This window comes from Phodopus roborovskii, unplaced genomic scaffold, assembly GCF_943737965.1.
Source record: "Phodopus roborovskii unplaced genomic scaffold, PHOROB, whole genome shotgun sequence".
NCBI lineage: Eukaryota > Metazoa > Chordata > Mammalia > Rodentia > Cricetidae > Phodopus > Phodopus roborovskii.
Window position 1 is genome coordinate 4312128 of NW_026126571.1, and position 24709 is coordinate 4336836.

Here is a 24709-nt window from a genome sequence, read left to right on the forward strand (position 1 = left end):
AAGCCCAAAGGAGAGACAGATGCTTTTATATCCCTATGCTTTCCCATAGTGCTATGTCGGCAGCCTCTTTCACACTAAATTAGTTAATATGGAAGACTTGCCTGCATCATGATATAATGGTCAATACAACTTGGCAATTATCAACCGATATGTTACTTCTCATTCCAGTTTTCTTGTGTCTGTGTGTGTGTGTGTAAGTGTGGTGTGTATGTGTGTAGTTACACATGTCTATAGCTATGAATGATTGTGTGTAAGTGATTGGAGGCCTGAGATACATTCATTGAGGTAGACTCTGTCAATCAAGCCCAGATCTTATTGAAATGGTTACTGTAGTAAGGATACTGTGTCTCCAGCCTTCAGATGCTAAAATTACAGGTGTCTCTAATACTCACTAGATATTTCCGTGTGACGTCAGTCTTTGCACTACCATGGAAAGTGCTTTATGTACTGAGTCACCTCTGCAACTCTTAGCAACTGCACCTTAGTGATTGATGGTTTTCTTAATATATAAATGGCTCAGTTACAGTAAGTAAAAAATGTAGATATTATCTGGAATTATTCTGCCAAAGAGGTTCATTTTTTAGTATCCTAGTGAATAATACATGGGTGTTTGGAATGGTGTTATATATAAATCTGAAGACTTCTCACAGTTTCATTATTTCCTATACTCATTTAATGGCGGCATACTCTTTTCTTGTTCAGCTATAAAGGCTATGATTAAGACACCCTTTAATAATTAATGTCTACTGTTACTCAAGTTTTATCACTCAGAGTTAGTTCTGCTTTTGACATCCTTCCCCTTAAACTGCTCAGCAAAGTGTTAACCAATTCCTAAGGTAAAATCTGTGAGGAAATACTTAGACCAAAGGTTGTAATTTAAAACATTTGAACCATAAACTGAAGAGATAGTTCAGCCGTTAAGAATACGTATTGTTCTTGCAAAGGGACCCATATGAGGTCCCAGAACTCACATCTGGCGGCTCAAAACATACTGCAAGTCCAGTTTCCGGGATCTGATACCCTCAGGCCTCCAAAGGTATCTACACTCACAAGCACAAACCAAGGGTCTCACACACCCACACGCACACACACACACACACACACACACACACACACTTCATTTACACTCACGTACACACAATTAAAGGTAATATAAATCCTTGGTGAAAAACTATATGACTCACCTGTGAAAATGCCCTTTTAAAGACAGGGGAAATTCACACACATACCAACCTGGAATTCATTCACTTCCTCTAAAATATATATATATATATATATATATATATATATATATATATATATATGTAAAATCTTTGTGAATATAATCCTATTGTGCTTTTCCAAATCTGCAGTTTAAATTTATTTTAAAGAACATCATAATGCATAACTCAAATTACCTTTAACATAAAGTGATGACAATCCAACACACAGGACAAAGCACAGAAGCCTGAACTGGAGATAATTCAGTCAGTAAATGATGAAAACCCCATATCTTTGAGTGTTAAGCCTAGAACAATTACCATGTGAGCAAGCAAAATTAAGATGTCAGTGATCCCATTCCCTGAAACATACTGGTAGCAGTGAGAATCAGTCTGTCTCAGGAAAGCTTATGTGGCATCTACAAAAAAAGAAGTTTAAGATATCAAATGAACAGAGTAAGAAAAAAATTGTGCACATACACATCCCAAGCCAGTGGCCTTCGAAATGTTAAACTCTCCCCCTTGTGTGTTGCTTGGGAGTTTTGTTGAATAAGATGGTGTGAGGCTTCTTGATTGTTTGTTCAGGGGATTGACAAGCATTACATGGAGTAAGTAATAACTTGTCACAGGTAGTATTTCAAGAAGACTGCGTAGTTAAGTGTAGTGTGAAGTCACTTAAGGTTTAGGGGTTTAATATTTGATTTCCCATTGATTTTTTTTGCCAGGTTTTACTCTATTAAAAATTAGGCCATAAAACTGTTTTAATAAGGATGATTCGGACTTTGACTAAAGAAGGGAAAAAAAACGACAACAGGAGCAGCTCATTTTATTATGAAGACAAGGCTGACATATTTCCAGCATGGTCAATTCATATTCCGGATGCTAGTCTAATGTAATCTAATGCAGTCAGAATTGGGGAGCATTTGGCTACATACTTCAAGAAATAATCCTTCTGGCCCACTGGATCTTTTCCCATTCACTGAAGTCACAGTAAGCACTCATCAGACAGCAAAGCTGTTTTTTTTTTTTTCTGCAATGTCTGAATTTATTGTGTTGATGCATAACATTATTAAATGCTGGATGAAATATCATATTTGACAGCCAAATGGAGCCGATATTATGAGAAAGAAGATTACAAAGTGAAGGCAAATGTGTGTATGTGTGTGTGTGTGTGTGTGTGTGTGTGTGTGTGTGTGCGCGCGCGTTTGACAGCTTGATGTCCACATTGCTAGGCTATCACAGTACAACCAGAAATTAAAAATACAGTTTCCCCAGCACCACATAGAAAAATATGAGTGAAAAAAAAAAAAAACTAAATAGCTCTGAAGAAAAGAAAGACAAGGAAAAGAAAAGAAAAAAGAAAACCAACAACCTTGAGTCTCTGTGTAAGTGGGCATCTACTACAGATGTACATAATAAAGAGATTCATAATACTCTAATATCAGGTAGAAAAGGTTCTCATAATTTTAAATATGGTGCTGATATCCAGAATGCTGTGTGTGTGTGTGTGTGTGTGTGTGTGTGTGTGTGTGTGTAAATGGAAGCCTTAGTCAGTGTATGATTTAGTTACCTGCATTTAATTTTGCTTGTGTCAGAAAGTATTTTGCTAATAAATTATAGTGAATGTTATTCTGAAAATATGTTAAAATAAGTTTATATATTTAATTTGAACATTAAACTCAATTCCATTACTGCAGTTTAACAAGCTACTTAAATTATATTTATGCCCAAAGGTTTTAACATTTTCTGTGAATGTTTACAAGTATTATTAATATCTTGTACCCTTTGATGTTTTACATTTATGGAAAAAATATCCTCTAGTTTTCCTTAAAGTTGGAAAGTTGGGGTCCAGAATATTTCACCATGAATTCTTTAGACATACATGATTTGAATCAATTTTATTAATGATCTTTCTCTCTGTCTGTGTCTTTATCTCACAGTCATATATACAAGCACCAGCCACTCCTTAAAAAGCTTCATATTAACGATTTCAATTAATACTAGTGATGTTTTTCCAAAATATTCTCATCTTTTGGAAATAGAAAAAAAAGAATGTGACCAGATAGAGGATGACCCTGCATCTCACCTGAAATAAAGCAAGAATGCTAATATCTATGCCTATTCCATTCGTTATAGAGTACAAAGAGAATTACAAATGAAAAAGTCATTTTTTTTTCTAAATATGTCTTATTTTTCCAGTATTTGGGGTTGAACCCAAGGCATTGAACATGATAGCTTAGCACTCTACCAGTACACTAAATTACCGGGCCATAAGGGAGGTACTCTGTTAGGGTCTTTTGTTTTTTACCTGATTATAACTTGTAAATGAAGTAGGAACATTTTCCTGCCCATCTTCAGAGTCATCGCTGGTATAATATTACTGCCTAAATGCAATGCTAAAAAATACCATTTAGATTGCTATGACGATATGCATCACCTTTCCTAGTAGAGTGTCATTTAAATGTCCCTGATGGGAAAGAAAAAAAAAGGCAGCGTTCCTTGCAGTTTATTCCTCTCTAATCCAACCACACATGGGACAAGCATAGAACATAAATAGTGATTTACACATAAGAGTTTAATTTTCTTCTTCATTTAAAAACTGACAGTTATCATTTTCTTCTAAAGAAATGCTCTAATACTATCTTCCCAGGCAATAAGACTGATAACTAGGATAACATTGTATGCAGCTACATCTTAGTAAACGAAGTAGCCTTGATTTAGGAAAATATTTATTCTTAATTCTTTATTTTTCATTTTCAGGAATTATTAGTGTCTGAGCCACAAGCAAGAGATGTTAAAACTACCCTTTGCTGGGTGGTTTTTATACATCGTTCAGTATTGCACAGGGATGAGAAAGATGGAGCCACCCATTCTCCCCAACACGTTCTCTCCACTGGTAAGATGAATGTGGTACTGACTAGGAGAAAAATGTTGGAGAAAAAATGAAGCATGTTAGATATCTGTCCAAGTTAGAAAGTCCAGCCTGTCCTCTGCTCTCCATGACATGTCCTATTTCCTCTGTGGCAGAGACATGACAAAAAATAGACACCATGCCATGAAATATAAGATAGCCCACTGGATCCCAGACATAGAGGCATCTCAAAGACAGCACAATAATTGATGAAGTTCTTGCATTCATCACACCATCAGTTCTGAATGTGAGTAGCTACAAAACTGTTGTTGCTACATCTCTTCCTCTCACACAACTCTAAGTCTGTAGTGTATGATAAGTATTACATTTAAAGATGAGAAGAAAAAGTGACTTAAATTCATGCAGCAGCTATGGTGTGTGGAGTGATCATGGATATTATGGCTAGTCACAGAGAAGAAGATAAAAAACTAAAATAGAGGAAGAAAGAGCCTTCAAATTACACACTGTTAAAGTTTCACACTACTGGCTATAGAGTTGTCCACAACCCTTATATGTTTTTTTTTCAACCTAGCCTATGAGGCTGAAGACATGGTTCAGAATATACATGCATAACATATATATATATATATATATATATATATATATATATATGTGTGTGTGTGTGTGTGTGTGTGTGTGTGTGTGTGTGCGTTTACATACCAAACCAATCACAATTCCCTCTCTCTCATCGACACCTCCAATGGGGGATAATCAAAGTCTGTCACATCATTTGTGGAAGGACCTCCCTCTTTCATTTAGGCTGAGCAAGTCATCCCTCAATAAGATATGGGCTCCCCAAAGCCAGTTCATGTACTAGAGATAGATACTGGTTTCACTGTGAGCCATAGACTCCATAGACTGCCCAAGCCCCCCAACTGATATATATGTTCAGGGAGTCTAGTTTGATCTTATGAGGTTTCCCAAGTTGCCAGTCCAGAGTAAGTTCCCACTTGCTCAGGTCCGCTGTTTCTGTGGGTTTCCCCAACATGGTCTCGACCCCTTTTCTCCTCACAGAGAGAATTGGTTACTAGAGCCTACATGGGCCAGCTAATAACCTTCTATAATTCCAGCTCCAGGGATCTTACACCTCTGTGGCTTTAGGCTTCTGCAATCACACACACACACACACAGACAAAATAAATAGACACACACGTAAACATAAATAAAAAGGAGAGGGAACTGAGATTGACATGTAAAATAACAAATTAAATTTAAAAAAATGCTTTGACTCCAAAATTTAAGTTCAAGGACAAGTTACTGAGAAAAGGATTTCTATTTTTGTTTCCACAGAAAATTAAAAGATGTGGATTCCTTCCAGACTAATGTGGTTTGATCAAGCCAGACCACCTGAAACAGGGTACCAGGTGATCCTACATTCAAAACAGCTGGACAAAGCAGCCTTGCAGACTACAGCCAGGATTTCTGAATCTTCTTCAAATCCCTCATGACAACGCCCCTTACCAGCAGGAAGTAGTTTGGAAAGAACGACGCCCAAATTCCCAAATATTGTTTATAAATGTTTGTTTTTCATTTAAATGGACTTGGTTATAATATATATATATTTGGCTGTGTTAAAATACAGTGTTATTTGACATTTGGCTTATTTATTTCTGCCCCAGAAAGGTTTCTATCACTGAGATCAAGCACCATAACCAACAGCAAGTTGGCATTCATCGGGAGGAAAGCCAGGGCAGGAACTCAAGGCAGGAAGCTGCAGGAAGGAACGGAAGCAGGAGCCATGGAGGAGTGCTGCTTACTGGATTGTTCTCAACGGCTTGTTCAGCCTGCTATGTTTACAGAACCCAGATCTCCTTTCCAAGGGATGGCTCTGCCCACAATGGACTGGGCACTCAGACAGTAATCATTAAACACTGGAATGACCCAAAACTTGCCTATAGGTAACTCTGATGGCAGCAAGTTTTCAATTGAGTTTCCCTCTTCCCAAATAACACTAGCTTTTGTCAAGTTGACAAAACAAACAAACATATAACCAGGACAACTTTTATAATTTTGTGCTTGGATAACCATTATCTAAACCTTACTTTCTCCCTAATTGATCCTTCCTAGCCTTCAGCAATTACCAATTTGCATTCCAATAGAGTTCATAATGCTAAGAAATGTTTTTTTTTAACTCTATATGAGTCTCTTCCATTCCATCACAGTAGCTTGCCCTATTTTAAAAATGTGAATCAGTCACCTCTCACATGACACTCAACTGAGACATCCTTGGATCAAAATGAAAACTAAAATAATTTAGATATCCTTTGGATTGATGTTGCAGGCCAGTAGGAATCATGTCTTATTTCTTTATTTTTCCATTGTTTCACACAGAATAAGTTTTGGCAAATGAAACAAAACCAATAAAGCTGCCAATGTCCACATAGATGATATTGTATTTCACAAAATGTTGAAATAATTAGATCGTGGAAGAAAGGACAATGTTAAATTAACATAAATCATCATAGTACTTATGTAAGAAAATGTTCTTTAAGATGAATGTGAGTTGGCTTGAAGTAACTTCCCACCCAAATAGTGTTGCTAATATATTTTTTCATTAGCAATGTGAGACCTTCAGCTGTTACAGAGAGATGTGCATCGGGCAATCAATATTTGCCATCCAGATGAGAACAGCAGCATCCTATACTGCTATATAATACATCCTAACTGCAGCCTCCCCTCTCTCCCCTTCTCCCAAGTCCCTTCATCTCCCCTCTCTCAAAGATCCACTGCTCCTGTTTTTCTTCAGAAGAGAGCTGGCCTTCCAGTGATATCAACTGCTCTCCACATAAGAAGATGCAATAATGCTTCACAAGCCCTCATATCAAAGCCTGACAAGGAAACTCTGTAGGAGGAAATAGGTCCCAGGAATAGGCAAAAGAGTCAGAGATACCTCCATTCCCATCGTTAAGAGTCCAAGGAAAACCACAAGCTAAAGGTCTATAGCATGTGTTCGGGTGACCTAGTGCAGACCCATGCAGGCTGTAGGTACAGTTTCAGTCTCTGTGAGCACCTAGGAGCCCGGCTTACTTGACTCTGTGAGCCATGTCCTCCTTGACCCCTCTGGTGTCTACAACCCTTCCTCCCTGTCGTCTACTGTGGGGTTCTATGAGTTCTGCCTAATACTTGTGGTCTCTGTGTCTAGTCCTATCAGCTTCTGGAGGGAGCCTCCCTGATGATGATTAGGCTAGGAACTGATCCCATGAGTGTAGCAGAATATCATTAGGAACCATTTGATGGATTTTTTAGCCCTTTGTGGATCTCAGTTTACACCATTCATTGATTCACTACTCCCACAAACTCTGAGCCACTTAGCCCATCTGGTAGGCATGGTAAGTTGTGGGGCATACATTTTGTGGCTGGGTTGATGTTCCAGTACCACCACTGGGACCTTAGCCTGGTTGCAGAATGTGGCTGGTTAAGGCTCCATATCCTCCATTACTACGAGCCCTCACTGGGGTTAACTTCTAAGGTTCTAGGAAGTTTTCACTGTACTAGGTTTCCATATTGCCTCCTAAATACCCATCTGTTCCAGTTGTGTCTCTCTGCATTCTCCCTAATGCTCTTTTAAAAACTTTTAAGATCTACTGGGTAAATTGTGAATGAAAGGCTGGTGGTAAAGGATAGGGAAGAAGGGATGGGAACACGAGGGGACAGGATATTGAGGGTGGGAGGGATGCAGTGGAAAAGTAATGAAAGCTATCTTATTAGAGAACGTCATTATTGGATTAGGGAGAAACCTGATGCTAGGGTAATTCCCAAGGATCTACAATTATGTTGCCAGGTAAGAGTTCTAGCAATAGTGGAGAGGATGCACAAACTGCCCTACTCCTGTAATCAGATGGTGAATACCCCAACTATAATTTAGAGCCTGAATTCACTCAGTAATGGAACCAGACTCAGAGATCCACAACCAAGAACCAGGCTGAGCTCCAGAAGGCAAAAGGGAGGTAAAGATCAAGGAGACATCTACAGAGACAGCTGAACCAAAGTGGTAGAAACCCATGAACTTTAGACCTATAGCTGTGGAGACTCCAGGGGTCAGAACTAAGGTCTCCATATGTGGGAGGCAGATGTGAGGCTTAGACTATGTGAGAGGCCCCTGGCAGGACCTTGATACAAACGTGTTATATTAGCTAGCTTGTTGGAGCATATTTCCTAATGTTGGATGCCATGTTCAGCCTTAATGCATGGGAGAGGGGCTCAAGCCTACCAACCATTGTGTCAGACTTTGTTAACTCTGCATGGGAGCCCTTACCCATGAGCGTGAGTGGACCAGGGGTGGGCTGGGGGGGAGGTGAAGGAGTGGGAGGAAGCAAGGGTTAGCAGGAGGGGTGGGAGGAAGATCTGTAGTTAGAGTATAAAATAAAATTTAAAACAATAATAATAATTTAAAAAGAATGACTCATGACTTTGGCAGCCATCACACAGGTCAGCCTTCAAAACGTAGGAACATCATGACAAAGATGGAAGAGAAAAATTCCTATCTTGAAAAATAAGCAGACAGTAAACTAGATGCTAATTCTTCTCATTCTCTCAGGACAGTGCATTTTCCATGACCCATTGAAAAATTGAAGCTACATTTTATTTACACACACTCATTCCTGACCAGTGAAAAGCCAAGAGCTGTACTTTCTCTATATCAGGAGCCACCAGTCGTGAAAGTCTGGTGGGTAGTTGTCTGGGGCCAATGTGTGGCTGATGTAGAAGCCTAGTCTTGTTGCTTTGACCTAGACCATTGTGATACAGTTGTTGCTTTATACCCATGTATGATATCATGTAATCCTTCACATTGCCAGTCCACACCTTTGTCTACTTTTCTGTCTTATCCTCCAACCTCACTGCATTCAGGTTCTTCTGAGAACTTTCTTCTCTGTCATTCTTTCCATGAGATTCATTAGCACATATCTAAACTGCAGTCATTTTAAGATACCGATGCTGGATACACCTTAAAAATACTTCTGTATAGTCATCTTATCTTTGTAAAACTCTCATTTTGTTTTAATAAGGAAGAATTGTGAAGTGTTTTAGCTCCATAACTTAATCTTAAGGCAACTTGATACTTCATGCTTTGCTGATACCCATGGGAGCCTTGCCTCTTTCTCAACAGAAACAGTATGAGTGGATTGGGGAAGAGGGGCAGAGGGGAGGTAATGGAGGAGAGTGGGAAAACTATCGTCAGGTTGTAAAATAAATAAATTAATTAATTCAATAAAAATACTTATACCAATGAAATAATAAAATAAGTAAACTTTAAAAAAACTAACTATACATGATAGACACTGTCTTTTATTGCAAATGGTGTTCTTGTTGTCTTTATTTATAAGTAGATTTTAGACGCAAATTGTTCTCTGCACTCTTTTATGTATGTACACACACACACGTGTGTGTGTGTGTGTGTGTGTGTGTGTGTGTGTGTGTTTGTGTGTAGAAGGCTATGTGGTTATGATTAGTTTCTTTTCTTCCAGAAGATTGGAACTCAGTTCCCAGCACCCATGCCGGTAGCACACATACTTGGCCCCACTACCTCTCAAATTAAAGTCCGCTTTTTTTTTAATTTCGATACATATGTGTACATAAATACATAAATAAAACCCTCTGTATCTATTTAGTGTAACTGTGTTTATATTATTTATGGACTGACCATTTTGTATTGGATAACCAATTAGGACACTCATCCCTGGGAATTCTCTTGGCTGTAAATAACAACAAGCTAATTGAACTTAAGGTACACTCAATAGGAGTGAAATCCTTCTCTCCTAGTACAAGAAACCTAAATGATTTCTAGGTATTAGTGAGGTCATGAATCTTAGAAGAGATCCTATGTCACAAGCATAATTCCTAACTGCATTTAAAAACATATCCTTGCACACATATGATTATAGTTCTCACCTCATCCAAGAAACTTCTCTTTGCCTCAACAAACAGAGCTCATCACAGAAAACCACAGCTAGACAGAATGCAGTAATTAATGGATACTGGAAAGCCCATTCACAACGGCTAAATCTATAATGTCACTCTTGCACCTAAGCATCAAGGAACATTGCACAAGAGGTGGCAGAAAGATTATAAGAGGCAGAGGACTGGAGGTCTGTTGCAAGATTCTTTATCCTAGAAGTTTCCTGTGATACCACAACAATACGGCTGCTTTAAAGGACTGGATAAGTCAAGAAGGAACCAAGCAAAATTAAGAAGCCAAGAACAGTAAGAGTCCAACACATGGAAATGTATTAAGACAAGAATAAAAAATCTCATAAATTTGGTGTGTCTATTAAAATATTTTCATTACTGCAAGGATGAATAAAACACGAATATTGATCTCTCAAACAACCTATTAGGAAATTAGTGGGTGACTAGTGGGAAACAAGAAAGGGGAGTTAGTGCAAAGAATAGGGAATAGACACCTACTATCAGTTCACCATATGCTTGTATGAGAATGTCATAACTAAACCCATTATTTTACAAAATATAATACATTCCAAAACATGGACAAGGTAGACTAAGACATAAACCTAAATCAGGAAAAAAAAAAAACAAGCATAACTAAAAATAAACATACTTAATAGACTACAAAATATATGTCTTCCTAACTTTTACTAGGATAGCAATCAAAATCCTGGGCAAAATTAAATTTTAAATTCTTAAGCATTAAGTTTCTGGATATTAATATTGTAAGAAATATTATACATATTTAATTTGAATATTACATCTATATCTCCTTTTTTTCTAGGTTAAAAAATATTTTGCCACTGAAAGAATGGTACAAAGCCCTGAAGTAACATAGATGAAGAGAAACAGGTTAAATTAAGTTAAAAGATCCAGCAAAAAGAAGCCTGAGCTAAGGCTGAGCCTTTATAACTAAAATGCCTCATTTGGGAACTGCTGGTGGTTCAAGAAAGCATGCTACATGGAACTCCTCTTTAGTGTTAATATTTTAATACCATGCTAGTGTTTTCCCCAAATATATTTGTTCTAAAATCTCGAATTTCATATTACTATTTATTAATAAAATTAGTGGTAGTAAAATACCATTAATACTACATATTTTGAGCATTTATGGACAAGGCTATAAGTATAATAAGAAGCTTTGAAAACTCTGCCTGATGTGTTTTCATGATATATGGTTATGATCCTCGCTTCCACTGAACCCAGATTATCAGTCAGGTTGTTTGACTCAAGACTACTCAGGAATGTACTTTATTCTTAGATATGTTAAATAACACAATTCTCCGAGCCATGGTCATGCTGTATTATTTTCTATTTTACTATAAATTACTAATGCGTTGCTTGAAATTTTTAGATTCTCATAAGAATACATCATGGTATTTTCAATTTCTTTAAAATGTTTTATTAAGTATGTTACCACATAACAAATGACAAATCAAAGGATTCAAAGAAAAGAGGACAGAAGAAACTATATTCAAAGGTTAGCAAAATATTCTGTCAAATATGCCACTGTTTTGGAATGTAGGAAATCATTTGTGTCCCAAATGAATTAAAAATATTGTGAACCTTTTCCAAAACAAAATATTCAAAGACTGTCTAGTTCAGAGGAAGAGACTTTTTAAAAGACAACTGCACATAAAACACACTCAAGATCTTTGTTTCTGGTCTGTATTTCTGTATTAATCTGTGTTTTCTAGAATCTTGCAGATTCTAGCTGATGACATGGTTTATGTGGTTTCATTGTGAGCTTCTATCAGTCAGAATTCTGATTTGTATGTTTTCCATGTTTTTGACATTACAAATGACTTTAACAAATATTTAAATTTTGGAAAAACCAAATATAAAACATTTTATCAAATAAAAATAGTTACTAATTCTTGCACTTAACAAACCATCTAGTGTTATTATAAAAATATATCTTATAAAGCCATAGATATACAAATTTGATGAATATGATTTTAAAGTCACAGAATTATCTTTTCAGTCAGTCACTGTTCCTAGAAAACATCAACCACACCACTGTTTTTTTTTTTTTTTTTTTTTTTTTTTTTTGCATGTGACAGAAAAAGCCTTTTCCATGGATACAAATACAAGTCAGCCATTTACATGGGACTTGGGAGCAAAGAGAACCACTGTTTGGAACAAAGAAAGAGAGCAAGAAAAAATGCAAACTGGTGGGTGTGTAAGGAGGCAGGGAAGTGTGAGACAAGCTGGGGGAAGGGAAAGTATGATCAAAATACATTGTATGGAAAACAAAAATTAGAAAACAATTAAAAATGCAGTTAAAGAAAAGAAGATTCATCAAGAATGCATGTGAACTTGTTGAGTAATGTAAAGCATAGGACAACCACATAAAAGTTTATCCTGCAGAGAGGAAGTGGGATGGGGTGATTGCCCCTTGGAAGCTGCTACCATTCTGAAGAACTCATAGAAATTTCAATCAAGGTCAAACACTCAAGCTCCTTTGACATAGCTTAGAATCTATCTACTTATGAGGCATAAGCACAAAAGTTGCCCTCTCATAAGGAAATTATAACCTATAACTCCTGGTACTGAAAATCCTTATGAATGTGGACTTAACTACTATGTATTTTCACCCAGAGCAGAGAGTGTGCAGGTGAAGTCATGAAGGCAATTATTCTATGAACTTCACTATAGACAACCTGAGATTTTAATTTTCTTCATTCATAGTCCAAACAACCCAACTCAGACGAGCAAATACCTTCCTTTTAAGGATAAAGCAGGTAACTTGTTTTTAAGGCCAATTTCAAAATAGTTATGAAATCACAATATTGAAACTATCTCAGGTTTTCTTTACATAAATTGCTATATTCACTACAAGAATAGTTTTCAAAAGAGTATATGGGGCATAATTAATTTACAAAATAAGTTGTAGAACAAAAAACTTAATAATATGAATTTTGTCATCATGCATTTACTATATGTTTATCTGTTTTTTATTATTTGAAATAAAAATATTCTATGTAATTCAGTATATATTTAGGTGAGAAGAATTGAACATTTATTTTTCTGTTTGACTTCACTATATTGACATGCCAATGGAAACATATTGGGACTGATTTACAACTTGAAAATGCTTACTAAATTATTAGCATTATTAATATTCATGGACATTTTCCTTGGTGCTATTTCATAGACATACATAACAGGATCTTCCTAGAGAAATGATTTATAGAGAATTTTGAAAGCTTATCATTTAGAGCTCAAATAAGGAAAAGTTTATGCATGTGTTTAATAAAATTTCAACATGACAAGAAAACACTTTATATACAGTGAGACATTTTAAATTAAAATCACTAACTAATTGAGAGCACTCCAAATCCTGCTAGCTGCATTTTACTGCATACCATCCTTATGAAAATTATAATGCATTATGCTTGTTTTGCAATTTCAACTAATATGACACTCACATATAATGTATAAGCATATGATCACAAATATACATCTAACATTTCATATACACATAATCATATATGAAGATAATATTGAAATTATTACAGTCAAATTACAAGTGAACTAACTGCTTTAAACATTAAGGAAAAAGGCTAAGACCCTTATATGAATTTTGTTTTCATATATTTACTATGTATCTGTATTTTAACTATTTAAAAGAAGTATGTACAATATTATTTAATGTATTAGTTTAATAGGAAGAATTAAACAAATAAAATGTGAAGCTATCAAGATGTCGAGTGGGTAAAATTCTTGCTACCAAACCTGGTGATCTGAAATCTACCCTGTAGCCTCCATGTTGGAAGGAGAAAATAAATCATGCAACTTATCCTATGACTTCCATCCCTGTGCTATGGCATACACAGACACGCACACGCACATGCGCACATGTACACATACAAGCAAACACTCTAAAACAGAATTAGCTGGGAATTTAAGCAAGATAAAGAATACTCTATAGACCCTTGATAACAGACTAGAGGAAGGAAGTGAATAAAATACACACACAATTTCTTAGCCTTAATTATGCTGAACTTAAGACTTTTTCAATGAAATCTAAAACTGAAAATTTGCACACAATATTTAACATAAATTATGAGAAATAAAACTTTTAAAAAGTAACCAGTTGCAGCATTGCAGAGGACACCTTTTATCTCAGCACTGTAGAGTCTGAAGCAAGAAGATGGTTGCAAATTCAAAAGTAGTCTGTTCTATGTAATGAGTAGTAATTCAGCCCAGACCCTGAATAGGTTAAGTAGAGAGATAGAAGGATAGATAAATAGGTAGGTAGATAGATAGAAGATAGATAGATGATAGATAGATGGATGGATAGATGATAGATAAACACACATACATACATACATGCATGAATGCCAGTAAAATAGGTTGAGTAATTAGGATAATTAAAGAAACAGTTATAGCATCAGGAGCTTTAGTATACTTTTGAATGCCCACCTTCTCATCATTTAATTTCCTGATCTCTGTCCATTGCAAGTTTAAATTCATAATTCTAACAACTTATTGTCCTTTCATTTCAATAAATACAACTTTTATAATGCAAACTGCATAAATATATACTGTTAGTTCACAAGGCTTAACAGAGTAGAACAGTAGACATTCCTGCCTCTTTCTAATCTTATTGAGTATCTCTGCATCTTTTTATCCATTAAACAATGAAAATAAACTAAGGCATAAAATTAGTATTTAAAGTATCATGAAAATAAGTGAGCCAGCCACACTGATAATTAAATGGATACAAAATTAACTTTACTAAAACCTACATCCTTTAACCCAAGCATATTACGAAAAAAAAAAAAAAAAAAAAACAAGAAAGTAGTTCTCATGACCTTTTCTAGGCATCTGTATTTGAAATGAGAAACGGCAGCTGCTACCATAGAGGTGGGCTTTGAATTCGGGAATTGCGAGGGGAGTCAGACTCACAAGGAGGCAGCTGGAAACTTTCCAGCATCAACCTTTCAGCAAGTGGTCTTCTAACTGCATGCGATGGCTCAGTTAGGGATGAATCAGCAGCTTTGCGCCTTCGCATTCGAAGAAATAATTGCACAGGCCACAAACTTAGAGGAAGAATCAACGATAGTAAATCAAATTAGCCATTCTTCCCTGCTGACCCAAGGTGGACAGATTCTAAAAATTCAAACTCCCCCTACGATATTCAGTTAACCATCTCCTGTCTCACACAGAACGGTCTTTCACTTACTGCAATGCTAAGTGAACAGCAGCAGAATGTGTTCAATGGTTTCTGCTTCTGTTGGCCCAAGAAAGCAGGAGACAGTTCTTGTATCCAACTTTTATATTGTCTTGGGCAGAAGACAGTTTTGATACCCATTTCAATAAAAGCCTCAGTGATGTGTGAGGACTAAAGACGCAGAGTTCTTTGTTCTCTCCACATCTACCTACATTAATTCTTCAAGACAGATATGTTTACTTCTACCTCATTAAAAGTTTGCATCAGACCAGAGCAGGCCCTCTGAATGTGGCTGACAGTTGGGTGGCTTGGGCAATTTGTGGGACCATTAGTAAGGGAACTAGTATATCCCTAGTGTGTAAACTGGCTTTTTGGAACCCATTCCCTTTGGAGGGATACCTTGATCAGCATAAATACATGGGGGCAGGGAGCTTGATCCTGCAAATAATGTGACAGACTTTGTTGATTCCCAATGGGTGGAGTGGGGAGAAGGTGGGGGAGAGGGAACTGGAATTGGTATGTAAAATAAGTCTGTTTAAAAAGAAAAAAAGGTTGCCTAGCCTTTCCTATTCCCTCTGTTTCATTCTTTGGGACTATGTCTTAGGAGAAGCCGTTGAAACCTTACACAGCCTCACCAAGGTGGTTTCCCAACACTGATTTCAGGCTACTGATTTTAGATAACAGTGGGATTCAAGAAATGATGAGTCTTACTTTTAGGCAAGAACATTTATGTAAGTGAACACATTATTATTGTTTGAAACAATTAAGATCATTCTAAATATGCCTATAAGTTAAAAGACCTTTGGTGGTATAATTGAATTGGGAGGTACTATAGTAGACTAATAGCTAAATCTGGAATAATTTAGAAACTTAAAAATGCATTTTATGTATGTATGTGTGGGTGTAAATTCTGTATGTATTGGTACCTGCTGAGTCTAGAAGATGACATTGGCTCTCTTGAGCTGGAGTTACAGGTGGTTGTAAACCACTGGAGATAGGTGCTGGAAAATGAGCTCAGACCATCTTCAACAACAGGAGGTGCTCTTAACCACTGGGCTCCACTTTCTAACTCCTACTGCGGTGAATTATGCAGTTAGTCATTGAATACATTTGTTACACTGATTTACTTTAAACTGACTTTTTTTTTCTGTATTTTGATTATAAAGAGAAAAAATTCCTGGATTGTGGTGGCTTTAATCCCATCACTAGGGAGGCAGAGGTATGTTGATCTCTGTGAGTTTGAGGCCAGTTCGCTCTGCAGCTTGAGTACTGGGACAGCCAGGGTTACACAGAGAAAACCTGTCTCAAAAAAAAAAAAGAAAGAAAGAAAGAAACAAACAAACAAAAACAGAGACGGGGAGGGAGGGAGGGAGGAGGAGAGAGAAAAAATACAGGTATTCCCAATTGATGCTTAGGTCTATCTGATAGCTAATTAGGTTAGGTTTACCCAGTCCATGGTACTATAGAGTAAAGCACTCAAGACCTTAGTATCTTAAATGTAAGCATTCATTTCATGTTATTGCAATAGGTCTTTAAATGTGGCTTGGGAACTGTGTTTTCTCTTGAGTTCTAAGATGATTTGTCAGTGGGATCACTGGCTCCTCTCTGCATGGTAGAGACTTGTCCAAAGTGGATACTCCATGCATGACACATATCATTTCCTGGTTTATATAACAAAGTCTCACTCACTGGGCTGAGCAGAGCCACACATAGTAACAATAATGATGTCTCATTACAGACAGAAGAGGAAGTCTGAGTGTTAGCAACCTCAACCTCACACATCAAACCATTCCTGTTGTCTCATAATCATCTGCGTCTGTCACTTCTAAGTACAGCATGGTCAACTTGAGTGAATTTGGCCTTTTAAGTCATGTTTATAGTTTCAGTTTTTCAACTACAAGGCAACTTTTTTGAGACAGGTAATTTCACAGTGCTCATATTACACATGAGAGAATGAAAATTGCAAAGGGTGAGCAGTTCTCTGAGGATCAAATGCCTGTGTCAGGAAGGACCAGGATTTGACCTCAGACTATCTGGCTCCACGGCCTGAGCTCTGAGACACTGCCTGAGACAGCTAGTTACAGTAAATTCTCCTTCTGCTGAGGTTTCTACATTTTGTGCTTGAGACCAAATGATTTCAAGTTTGTATATCTGTAAGTCAGGTTAAAATGTAAAAAAAGAAAAAATAGGGACACCAATTTAAAAAAAAAAAAAAAAAAACAAGTTCACAAAACCAATTTTATCTCTTAACTTATACATGAACCCTAACAAAGTGATAGTGACTGACTGAAACACCCCTCACTAACCTCCAGAAACAGAAATAAACAGAGAAACTCCGGAATTAAGTAAAGCAATGAATCTAATGCATATCAACAGAGCATTCCACCACAAAACTAAAGAAGCATGTTTATTTTTACAATAGGCTCACTGCATGAAACGTAAACTCACTAACACAATTTCTAGTCCTAATATTCTTGTTGAAATTAAAATCAGATGCAGTACTCTGGGATCTTTTATATTTCCGTGTTCTTTATTCTTCTACTTTTCTTTAATTTAAAATAGATTTTTTTTTCATACAATATATTCTGGTTATGGTTTCCCCTCCCTTAACTCTTTTGAGACCCTCCCCCACTTCCACTGCTGTCAGAATCCATACCCTTTCTATCTGTCATTAGGGGAAAAAACCAGGCATCTGCAAAAAATACACTAAAATAAAATAAGATGGAATGAAAACAAACCAAGCAGGTTAGGGCAAAATAAAACAGACAAACAGAAGAAACACGGGTGTGCGGAGACATGTTCATATACATGGGAACCTCATGAAAACAATCAGAACCCATAATACATACGCAAAGGAGAACTAATGGTGGCTTTGTTTGTTTGTTTTTTAAAATTAGGTGTTCCTGCTTCAGAAGAAGAGAAAGAAGAGGAAGAGAAGAAGATCTGATGGCAGATGGATAGGAATAAGGTGTTTTGTGGCAGATGCGATAGGTCAGTGGGTAAAGGCTCTTGCGGCCAAAAGTGAAGATCTAAGTTGAATTCCTAGTATCCACATAGTGAAAGAAGAGGCCTGATTTCCATGTCTGTTAACCTCCACATGTGGTTGTTTTTAATTGTAAACTCTCAGCTGTAAGTATCTTCACAGATCGATAGGAAAGAACAGATAAGAATTTTTTATTTGTGCTATTGTAAGCTGTCATGCTACTGTGATAATAAATGGGGAGTGGCCTGAATATGATGCCAGTTAAGGAAGGCTTAGTTGTTACAATTAGTTAATGGTAACCATGCATGTGCTTCAAGAATAAGAGAAAGGGGTCACTCAAAACATTTGGAGGAGACAGGCACAAGTGGATCATTCATTTCCCTGAAATGTTAAAATCTCCTGCTAACATATTAACAATATTTCATTGTTTCTAAGACATGGTTAGATACAAAAATCTTAATTTCACAGACACTTTTTGAAGCATAGAATCACAATCTCCTATTGGAACAAATAACCTGCTTTCCCAGCTTCTTAGCCAGGGAACCCAAATTACTTTCCTGAAACATTTTGGATATTTTGTAACTCCTGAAACTACCCTTAGAAATTAGGGGGGTGTTGATTTTGGAACTAAGAAATCATAATGTAAAAATTGTGTTTACTGTAGATGTTCCAAAGAACTGAAGAAAGAACATAATATTTTGACACCTTAATTGTGTAACTGTCTGATCAAAAGTTGTACTTTTCTGTGACTTGAAAAACAATTGAAAATAGAAGTGTGTGTGTGCAAGAGGAAATTAGGACATGTATATATTCACATATATACATTTCTAGTAAAAAACACATCATGAATTCTTATCTGGAGAAAGCTATTAAGTTAAAGAATTTCATAAAGAGCATGAATATCATTTGGAAATATATCTTATGGAGTGATAGTTTATTGACAAGAATTGTTTTAAGGGGAAAATATACCTTCATTCTGTTACTTTTTTCTCCCTTACAAGTTACAGCTTTGAGTTACAAAGGGCGAAAGCACACGAAATCCTCAGTGTGTTTTAAGAATGCAGAGTGAAGAAAGTTGAAATGCTTTGTTCTGTCTCCTGTCCCCAGAAAGGCTGGCATAATTTAACATGATGACTCGCCTATACTTTATTCAATGAGCAAAGGATAGATAAATATAATCTAATGTTATTTATGAGTGCATCCGCAAAATTGGAGTCTTGAGTTTTAAATTCTACTTCCCACAACTGTCTTCCATCCCCAATATGAAGCCCAAATCGAGGGTGCACAGAATGGAAATTTTGAGATGGATTCACTTCTGCATGTTCAAGAAAAGTGTAAATAAACATCAGTGCAAATGTTCATATAGTTGTTCTTTTCTCAAAGCAATGGAAGAAGATAGCCCTTCATGTTATCATGGCTTAGAAAGAGTGACTTACTGAGAAGACATGAAATGAGGAAACATTTAAAATATAAATAGAAAAAAGAATAAATGAGAAAGAGAGAGGAATCAAAAACTCTTCACATAGGATTCTGGTTGATATGTGATAACCTGGATTGCTAAAGATTAAATACTATCCAGATGTGAAGACAGGCTTTAAAGTATATTTTAGGGTCTCAGAAATTGCCTATGAAACTTCCATGCCATGTTACTATCCTAGAGAAAGCAGTTGTTTCTTATGTTTGCTTTTGCCTACAGCTAATATAAGCCTGTATACTAATGTCCATTTTGTGGTGATGGTCTCTGGTTACTGAAGGTCATATGTATTAATTAGTTTGGAGAAAATAATTACAGAGGCTGTAGAGATGGCTCAGTGGTTAAGAGCACTTACTATTTTTGTAAAGGACTAGGGTTCATTCCCCAGGACCCACATGGTGGCTCACAAACATGCAAAACTCTAATTCTGGTAGAATCTTACCTAGTCTTCAAGCCTTTGAGAGCTCCAGAAACCAGCATGGTCTACATGCACGCATACAAGCAAAACAGTCATGTACATAAAATAGAAAATAAAATTGACATTTAAAAATGATAGTTTATCTTAAAATAAATAAACATAGGTTATAACAGAGAGATAATATATTTCTAAATATTTTAGGGTCAAAGCCTGAACTCATGTACTGCCAACAAACTGCTTGTCAACTGACCCTGAACACCAACTGTGAAGACTATTACTGAGCCCACAGAATGAAGATTAATTTAGTGTGACCACACAAGCAGGAGGAATTAAAGGTTCCAGTGACCTCTAAGTCTATCTGTGGGGGACAGCCAAAAGATTTAGGTTTAAATAGAAAGCAAGAGGTAAACATAACTGAGAATTCCTGGTGGTGACAACCTTGCCCATTTTTGACTCATCATTGTCTCATCTCAACTCAGGTTCATTCTTATTATGTTGTCTTATTAATTTTCAAACTTTTGTGTGTGTAATATATATGTGTAATATATATGTGATCTATATACATACATACATATGTAAATATGCATGTGTATGAAAAACGGGATAATAAAGATTAGAAATCTTGACTGGTAGAAATGTCTAGATTTAGTCAGTGTTGCTCCGATCTCCATGGTGAACTTCATGAAATGTGGTAGAGAAACACAAATGAGATTTCATGACATTTCTTATAAATGCCCTCCACATTAAAAAAAATCACACTTTTATTATAGACAAATGGAGTAAGTTATAAAGAGTTAGCCATGAACCTATCCTCCTAAGGTTTTTAAAGAACTTACCAAATTTCTAAATATGACTTTTCGTTTTGCTTCTTATCAGAGAGACTGCTGGGGAAGAGTGTCACTGATGCTATTTCAGATCTGTCATCTAGAATCTTCTAATCTGCCAACTTTCCGCAACTAGGAGATGAGCTCACATGCAAGCTGACAAGAGGTGCTAATGAGTCTAGACTTTCTTGAAGGTTGTTAAAAGTTTAAGTTGCCCCACTGTGCAGGAGCTCTCTGAGTTGGCTTGGTAATTTTATATTGACAGCTGCTGTCAGGTGACGAGGTAAATTATGCAGTTCAGGGAATGTGGTCATAACAAGCAAAGGATGGTGGAAATAGAAATGGTCCTAGATAGTCTGGAGAATGTTTCATGTAAACCTACAGCATCTCTCTTCATGTCCTAACTGTTTCATTATTTCCCATGTGAGCTTTAAAAACATCTGCTTCTACTGAAGGTCATGCTTCCCTGCATGAGAAATGAGGGAATCACTTAATAGAATGAACTAGAATACAACAAACCCAGACGCCTCAATTGGGAAAGAGCACAGTGACATTTCCAAGCATCAAATCTGCAGAGAGATGGCACTACACCAGTTTGCATTCCTAGAAGCAGTACAAGAAGAATGTTAGGTGTGGTGCTACAGACACTCATGTGGAGATCACCTCTAAATTATGTTTCTTTAAGCCACCCAGAAATGTCACCCAGGAATTGATGTATTTGAACACCTAGCCCTAAGTTGGTGGCACTGTCTTTAGGATGAGAAGTCTTACTGGTGGAAGTGTATCACTCAGGACTGTCTTTGAGGATGTATAGGCTCATTTAACTTCCTATTCACTCTCTCCTTTCCTGAATGCATGCACAATGAAAACCATTAGCTTCCTGTTCCTACCAACATTGCTGCTACATGCTACCATGCCTATCTGCCTTGGTGGACTCTTACCTCTGTGGAACCATAAGGCAAAACAAATGCTTTTGTCTACAAGTTGTTTTGGGTATTTGGTAGTTAATCGCAGCAACGGGTAAGTGAAACACTGTCCAACCATAGACTTTTGTGTGGGATTTATACTGGAATTTTATTTTTTTTCCTAGCAAAACAAAATCTAAGAAGTAGGCTGAGAATTTGCAAACTGCTTATTCCAAGTTCATCGTAACACAATGGGTTACCTAAATTTCCAGCTGCAGAGATTGTTATGGGGTTGTACCAGCTTCCTCTATGAGGTAGATGCTTTAGGGGAGCTATAGAAAGCTATTATAGCTAACATTTTAACCTTTGTTTTATGTTTCCTCTTCATAATGCTTTCAAAAATTCTACCTGGCCCTGTTCCACCTACTGGGCCAGGCCATGTTGATTCTTCATGGGAGCCCTTACCCATGAGGAAGTGGTGTGGGGCTGGGCTGGGCTGGGGAGGGAGAGCATGGGGGGGAGAACTGTGTTCTAAATGTAAGAAATGTGCCTAGTTTGTGAAAATACAGAATATATAAGAAACAGAAATAATGAGCATTTTCTACAAAGGCCATAGCCAGGAAGAACTGTGGGTTCTTGGACAAGTCGTCGGGTTTTCATGCTCCCATGTTTGCTGGCTTCACACTTTTAAACTTCTTATCTGGTTGGGGTCATTATCATGCTTTCAAAAGTTCCAAAGGAAATAAGAGGGTTCAGGAGTAAAATATTATTACCAGTCAGAAGAAGGGAGAAATAGCTTAGCTGGTCAACAGTCAAGAATCAGCCTAAGCCAAGCCAAGTTTCAATGGAAGTGAACATAGGCATTATGGAACTGAACTGAACTGAACTGGACAGTAGTTGCCAAGGTGGCATAGTCTCTTGCAACTGAGTGCTGGTACCTCCACAGTTCTAATTTGATGTTGAAAAGTGACAGTCAGATTAAGCTTACAGAAAATTCTTCAAGAAACACTTGCTATTATAAGGATGAGAAGACATACAGACTCAAGATATGCCAGGAAGCCATAACAACAATGTGTTTGTAGAATGTTGCTCCAGTCTGTGATTTTCAGTCTCCTGATATGAAGTTACAATTCGGAACTTTCCCAATGAGTGTTTAAAAAGCACACAAATGAATCATGCTTTAGGGTAATGGTTTTGTTTTGTGATATAGTTGTAGCTATTTTGGGCCACATGCAGGTTTTGGGATAGGGGTGGTCACATCTGCTAGTATGTGAGATTCTAAAAGCACCACAGATGATTTTGCCCAATGACAAAACATTTAAAATGTGGGAAGTTTTCAGAGGCCAAGTACAGAAGCTTGGTTCAGAAGAAGAGACTACTCTTTACAATTGATATAGCTCATAGATGTATGGTGTATACCCAGTACAAGATAACTACCCAGAATCACTGAAATTTGTATCCAGAAGGGATGCAGAAAACATCTATCTAAAGAAGCATGACATTCCTACAAATTGCATATCAGAATTAAAGCTCAAAGCAATGCTGATCTGTGTCCAATAGCATGAGTGAGAATACATTTTCCCCTTTGTAGGTCACAGAACCAATCACTACAGCAACCCTAGACTTTATCTTCACCTACACAGAAGACACTGTAATTCTTATTTAAAATGATCCACAACTCATAAGGTCAATATCATGTCCAAGGACCTTTGTATTAAACCATGCTGTGTAGATCTCCCATTGTTTAAACTGGCTCTTTACCAAGCACAGAAAGAAGGCATTTGTCAGCAATCTGAATTGAACACTGGCATCTTATGCAGAAGTGAAATACAGAAATGCCTGGTACTAATTAACTAAGCTAATTGGGGTAAAACACTATGATCCTTAGTTCCTCATACATAAACTATACATGATATTAATGGCATTTGCTAGTGATTTTATAAAATCACTTGATACACAATGAAAATATTTAAAAGCAATTCTTCAGAACTGAGTAAATGTTGATGGTGAGGAAGAGGATGGTGATGATGATGACAGCAATAATGATGGTGACAATAATGATAAGAAGAATGACAACACTGGCGACGATGACGGTGCTGATGAGAGTAAAAATGAGAACAATGATGACAATAATAGTGGTGATGATGAGGAGGATAATGATGATAAGAATAATGATAATGATGATGATTACAAAATTATGCTACTGGTACGGACAATGATGATGATGCTGAAGATGATGATAACCAAGAAAGGGATGATAATGAGGATGATGGTAGTATGAGCAACAATCAATGGACTGAGTTGATATGGAATATGACAGTTAAAATGGTTTATGGGTTTTCTTAACAGTGAAGCACAACTGTTCCTGGCAACACCAACTGCACCAGAAAGGAAGATGGGCATCGAAGAAACTCATTATGTAGTTTGCTTCCTATATGACAAGATTAGATTAGCTAGCCATTTAGGCAAGACACTGCTCTTGCGTGGACTGTTTGACTTTATGCCCATAGAAAGACCTATAGAAAAGTGAATGATGAAACAAGATGGACATTGCTACAGGATTCCTGCTTCATGGAAGAGTCTGCCAGACATTCTACAGGACACACACACACACACACACACACACACACACACACACACACACACGTGCGCATGCCCGCATGTGCGCACAACTGACAAACTGCCAACATAGGTAGGACAGTTTGAAATTTTCTATTTTGCTAAGATGTCTGCCAGATTCATTGTGGCCTATGGGCAAAGATGGATGAGCCAATTTACAGAAGAACTTTGGATCACTGTCAGGTAGCGACATGTCTCTGTCATTTCTAGAGTTTATATACTATTCTTCTGTGGTCTTTGATGGAGTTGAAGAC